We start from the raw sequence: 6,627 nt of genomic DNA on the forward strand, positions 1-6,627 counted from the left end.
GATTTGTATCATAGAAACAGACAAAAACTTTATCTCCTTGCGTGGCACGCAATTGATCTCTCAACATCAATTGATCTCGTCAAGAAGTGTCGGGGCATGAACCGAATGGGATGTCAATACTAAGATGGGAAGTGACACGTAGTGGAGGCAAAGTGAAACTTTAAATGAACCATTTGTTTGTATGCATGTCGGACAAATTACAACATTGAAAATACAAGCATGGTCTAGGCCCACATGCGAATGATACTCCGTGGAATGTTCAAATGAGGCATGCGGGATGATGGCCTCGACCGGAGGGCGACATGATCGTTGGAGAAGAGGGTTGAAGAGGAATGAGAAATAAGCAACGCCACATGATCAGTGGCGGAGCCAGGAAAATCAAATTGGGAGGGCCAAACGTTGTTAAACCTTGTTTGGGAGGGCCAGATCTTTAAAATGCATTGTTTAACAGCAAAAAAAGTCAATCTTTACACTAGTATTAGGCCTAAACCAGTGACATTAGGGGGGGCAGAGCTCCTGCTGGTCCCCCTGTCTCCGCCTCTGCACATGATTATACTTGAACGGCTCAAATAAACAATAAGTTGTCTCATTTTCCCTTCCGTCTTGGTCACGGAGTAAGATACTCCCTCTGTTTTTATTTGCTCTGCATATTAGGTTTGACTGAAGTCAAACTTCATAAAACTTGACCAAATTTATAGAAAACTAGCAAAATGCCCGTGCGTTGCACGGAACATCAAGATCTTGTGGGAGAAAAGGATGAATGAGGGAAGGCCTTATCTGCAAATGTGGAGAGGAGTGCGGGTAAATTATCATAGTTTCCTTCCTATCAGTTAGATATAGATCGAACGGCCTATATTGCAGGATGGCAGGCACACCATCATCACCAACTCTGCTTTTTGTAAGAGTAGAAATATGAACATTTACAATAGCAAATCTATATGATGTGAATTCATATTCAATAATGAATCTAATGGTATTGATTTGTTATTGTATATGTTATTATTTCTGTCGATAAACTTTGTCAAAGTTTACAAAGTTTGATTTTGAGCAAAGCTAATATGCGGAGTAAATAAAAACAGAGAGAGTACGCAGGGACTAGTATAGTTACTACTGCCGAAACATGGTAAGTTGGACCCCTAAATGCGGGCACGGACCGGGCACACCTCAATTATTCCTTCAAACAGTCGGACACCTACATTTAGCACACCATCTGGTTACTTAATCAAGCGTTACGCTTCACTACTTGAAAAGGAAAAGGGTGGTACCGTACCCAAAACCACCACAGTTGGAGCTAGGGTAACAACTTGGTACTGCACCACATTTGAACCAGGGTAACAACTTGGTACTGCACCACATTTGAACCAGGGTACTGCACCACCCGTTCTGCGCCTAATGCGCAACACGGAGCACTGACGCTCTAATTTAGCTGGAAAAATAGGGAAACCGACATGTGGGGAACACCTGTCGGGACGACGGTGCAGACTATTCCAATGGAGGAGCTGTGTCGGATTTCGGGTTCCGGCAAAACCCTTGAGGTTGGAACACTGGGGTGCGCACGATGGTTTCCCCTACCTAATCATGCCCTCAGCCTTACCGCGATCTCAAAGCCTAGTACGACGAACCCGCAACTCAAGAGACACGAGATTTATACTAGTTCGGGCCACCGTTGTGGTGTAATACCCTACTCCAGTGTGGTGTGGTGGATTGCCTCTTGGGCTGAGGATGAACAATACAAGGGGAAGAACAGCCTCCTGAGGTGAGGTGCTCTTGTGCTTGGTAAACTTGTGTGGGTGAGGATGGTCTCAATCCGTTCCTCCTACTATGGTGTCTGGTCCTACTTATAGAGGCCTGGTCCTCTTCCCAAATATTGAGCGGGAAGGGGTGCCACAACGGCCAATTTGAAGGGGGGCAACTAGTACAAGTTATCCTGACTAAAGGTGGTCTTTGCCTGCCAAAGGCTCTGGTGGTGACGCCGTCCTGGGCTCCACAGTGACCTCCATCCTGTCGTCCTGCTGGTCTTGGTCTCGTTGCACCGATATGGAAACCTTTGCCTGACACCTTGGTACTCCTCGCCTGCACTTGCCTCCTTAGCTCCAAAGAGGAAACGAGGATATTATGCGCTCTGCCCCCGCCTGGTCTTGGTCATCATGGCTTATGTCATTGGAACCTCGCGAGGTTCACTTTGCCTTGATCTCTCCGCCCCTCGTGAGCCAACATGGTGAGGCTGCCCCCGAGGAGGTCTTGTCTCGTCCCCCTCACGAGGGTCTTGAGTGTTTGCTGGTGAAGACGGGTCGTATCGGGCCGCGGGTGGAGCCACGCCGTGGGCCGTTGGCAGGCAAGTCTGGTGACCCCCATTCCCAGAACACCGACAGTAGCCCCTGAGCCCGAGGCGCGCTCGGAATTGGCTTCGAGGCAAAGCCAAAGGGCAAGTGTGGAGCGCCGCGGGCCCCAACAGCCTGCGACCTTGGTCGATGCGTGGGGATTGATTGGACGCGGGCGTCTCCGCTTCCCCACGCTGCCTCGGCAACTGCCCGACTTGATGAGTCTCTGCTGCATGCAAGGAAAAACCATCATTACCTGTGATCGTGGGGGGCGCTGGTTGGCCTTCTCCTGCTATAAAAATGGAGGGGGGCAGAGCCCCCGTCGCCCATCTCTTCCTATTCTCCTCGCTTCACCTCCCTTTCTCCATTGCCAGTAGCGACTCCCATGGCGCCTGTGAAGAGGTTTTCGGCCGTAGAGAAGGGGAAGGCTCGCCGGGAGGGGCCCGGCTCTCCGCCGCCCAAGCGTGGACACAGTCGTCCTCGCAAGCACTCCGCGACCCCCACCGCGGCTCGCCACGGCCGCGGCGGTGCCCCTTAGCGTGGTGGGAGCCGTCCATGTAGAGGTAGCCCCGTCAATGAAGGGAGGCGCGCCATGGTCGAGCGGCCTCCCCGGCCGTGCTTCCACTCGGCGGAGGCACTGCCGGAGTTTGTGGTGTGGTCAGAGTACCCTGCCGGCAACTAGCTTCAGCTCCCACGCTTCTTCGCTGATGAGCTGTCGGCTGTGCGTCTAAGAGGGCTCTGGCTGCAGGCGGACGGCTGCTATAGCAAAGCTTCCTGGGTTGCGGTCGAGGCCTCCGTCACGGGCAACGCTATCCTGGCCCGCGGCTGGCAGACGTTCGCCCGCGTGCGCAGCCTGGGCAAGCGGTGCACCCTCCACTTCAAGTACGACGGCCACGCGACCCTCTACGTGAGGGTGTTCGAAGAAGATGGCCGCCGCGTCGGGTGCTGCCCTGAGGACAACGACGGTGATGAGGTGCTCGGTCTTGGCGACGGTCGTGATGAGTGCGAAGGCGGACCCGCTCTGGGCGCCGACCGCGTCTCGTCAAGCTACGGCGGCTCTTCCTCCGGTGGCAGCTCCACAAGCGGCGGCTATGACTAGCCGCCGCACCCGCTTCGAGGGCAGCAGCGGGTCGTCTCGTCGTCGTGCCCAGTGAAGCGCGAGGTGGGGTCTAGCTAAGCCCAGGAGGGCGTCATGGATCCCTCCTCACGAACTGCTGCAAGGCACGCGTCGGTTTTGTTTCGTTCTTCTTTTTCTTCCTGCACTGAGAGAGACAAGTATGGCGCCCCATGGGGGTGTGCAACAAACTATGGTTTCCAAGTTGTTATGTTGTGTTTATCGTTCCTGTGTCGCGTCACAATATCAATATTTTATATAAGCACGTAGGAATAACTTAGCTTGACGCGCTTGAAGTAGTTTCCGCCTCACGAGGCGCGCGTTTCTCAGTACCTGGCAAGGAGGAACTTTGAAAATTTGTTAGGAGACCCGAGCCTTGGTCGCAGGCGCCTCTGGACATGACCCAGCGCCTCGTATCACGGTACCCGAGGGGCACGGATTGAGAGAGGTGCGCCAACTTGCGGCTCGAACGAGGGTACCTCGCGAAAAAAAGAAAAACAGACAAGACGCTCACGAGGGCACCTGTCCAACCCCCTCGCGAGGGACGCGAGAGAGGGTACAGGTCAAACAAAGAACCAAAGGCAAAAGCAGAGGCAGACGTCGGTGGAACAAGATCAGCAAGTAACACCAGAAAGAAAATTTCGATTAAAGAGGGGCAAGCCAACTACGGAAAGCAAATGAAAAGCCGCGTCCGGCACATAGTCTAGTCTTCTTGTCTTCTCACCTGCGCGGAGCTAAGTGCTGCCACTAGGACGTGGGAGGGAGCCCCAGAGGCCCGAGGGCGGCACTCCTGAGGCTCCGGGGCGTGTACAGCCCCAGTCATTATTACGTGAGAGTGTCATGAGCGGAGAACTTCACAGGCACGGGACCTTCTTCACAGGCGCTGGGCCTTTCTTCATGGGTAGAACTTCCGGAGGTGCTGGATGTACCAGGAATTCTGGATGGGTACCCCGTCCTGCATCTCCAGGCGCGCGGCGCCAGGGCTGGAGATGTGGGCGACCCTAAACATGCCCTCCCACATGGGTGAGAGCTTATGCAGCCCTTCCCTGGAGAGCACCCACCTTAGGACGAGGTCACCCAGCTCAAGCGTCCTGGAGCGGACGCTGCGACAGTGGTACCGTCGCAGTGCCTGCTGATATCTTGCCGCCTGTAGCATGGCTTTACGGCGGCGTTCCTCCCCCAGCACGAGGTCCATCCCCTGCATGGCGTCCTGCTGCGCCTCATCAAACACCAGGACCCGCGCGGAGTGATGCTTGACCTCGTGAGGGAGAACCACCTCTGCTCCGTAGACGAGGAATGAGGGAGTCCTGGATTAGGGGGTGTCTGGATAGCCGAACTATCACCTTTGGTCGGACTCCTGGACTATGAAGATACAAGATTGAAGACTTCGTCCCGTGTCTGGATGGGACTTTCCTTGGCGTGGAAGGTAAGCTTGGCGATACGGATATGTAGATCTCCTACCATTGTAACCGACTCTGTGTAACCCTAACCCTCTTCGGTGCCTATATAAACCGGAGGGTTTTAGTCCGTAGGACGAACAACAATCATACCATAGGCTAGCTTCTAGGGTTTAGCCTCTCTGATCTCGTGGTAGATCTACTCTTGTACTACCCATATCATCAATATTAATCAAGCAGGAGTAGGGTTTTACCTCCATCGAGAGGGCCTGAACCTGGGTAAAAACATCGTGTCCCTTGTCTCCTGTTACCATCCGCCTAGACGCACTGTTCGGGACCCCCTACCCGAGATCCGCCGGTTTTGACACTGACATTGGTGCTTTCATTGAGAGTTCCTCTGTGTCGTCATCTTTAGGCCCGATGGCTCCTCCGATCATCAACAACGATGCGGTCCAGGGTGAGACTTTTCTCCCCGAACAGATCTTCGTATTCGGCGGCTTTGCACTGCGGGCCAATCCGCTTGGCCATCTGGAGCAGATTGAAAGCTACGCCCCTGGCCATCAGGTCATATTTGGAAGTTTGAACTATACGGCTGACGTCCGTGGAGACTTGATCTTTGATGGGATCGAGCCACAGCCGAGCGTGCCGTACTGCCACGATGGGCATGATCTAGCTCTGCCGCCGGACAGTGCCCTAGAGGCCGCACGAGTGTCCGCTCCGATCCTTAGCTCGGAGCCGACTGCGCCGACCGAGGACGGGTGGCTGGACACCTCCTCGGGGGCTGCTATCTCTACAGCGATGGAGCCGAATACTATCCCTGTCCTTTGCAAGGCTCGTAACTCCAAGGTACCGGACTCCTCTCTAGACTCCGGACCTTCCGCGCCCCTGCCAATCGAATCCGATTGGGTGCCGGCCATGGAGTTCACCGCCGCGGACATCTTTCAGCACTCGCCCTTTGGTGACATCCTGAATTCAATGAAGCCTCTCTCTTTATCAGGAGAGCCCTGGCCAGACTATGGTCGGGAAGGCTGGGATGTGGACGACGAAGAAATTCAAAGCCCACCCACCACCCACTTCGTAGCCACTGTCGATGATTTAACCGACATGCTCGACTTCAACTCCAAAGACATCGATGGTATGGACGACGATGCAGGAGACGACCAAGAACCAGCGCCTACAGGGCACTAGAAGGCCACCTCTTCCTACGACATTTACATGGTGGACATCCCAAAAGATGGGAACGGCGATGGAACAATGGAGGATGACCCCTCCAAGAAACACCCTAAGCACCGGCGTCAGCGGCGCCGCTCTAAATCCCGCCACAGCAAAAATGGTGATTCCGGCATGGGAGATAATAACACCCCGGAAAGTGCCGAAGACAACCCCCTCCAGCAGGATTCAGCACAAGAGGATGGAAAAGCCAACCCTCATGAGAGAGCGGCAGACAGAGAGGTAGAGGATGATAATTACATGCCTCCCTCCGAAGACGAGGCAAGCCTCGACGACGACGAATTTGTCGTGCCTGAGGATCCCGTCGAATAGCAGCGTTTCAAACGCAGGCTTATGGCCACGGCAAGCAGCCTCAAGAAAAAATAGCAACAACTTAGAGCCGATCAAGATTTGCTAGCTGACAGATGGACTGAAGTCCTTGCGGCCAAAGAGTACGAACTCGAACGCCCCTCCAAGAGCTCCCCAAAACGCAGGCTGCTACCCCGATTAGAGGAGGAAGCACTCAAACCTACATCACCAGCGCAGGATGCGGCCGACCGGCCACTTCGTGGCCGCGACAGAGAGG

This window comes from Triticum dicoccoides, chromosome 2B (assembly GCF_002162155.2).
Source record: "Triticum dicoccoides isolate Atlit2015 ecotype Zavitan chromosome 2B, WEW_v2.0, whole genome shotgun sequence".
NCBI classification, from domain to species: domain Eukaryota; kingdom Viridiplantae; phylum Streptophyta; class Magnoliopsida; order Poales; family Poaceae; genus Triticum; species Triticum dicoccoides.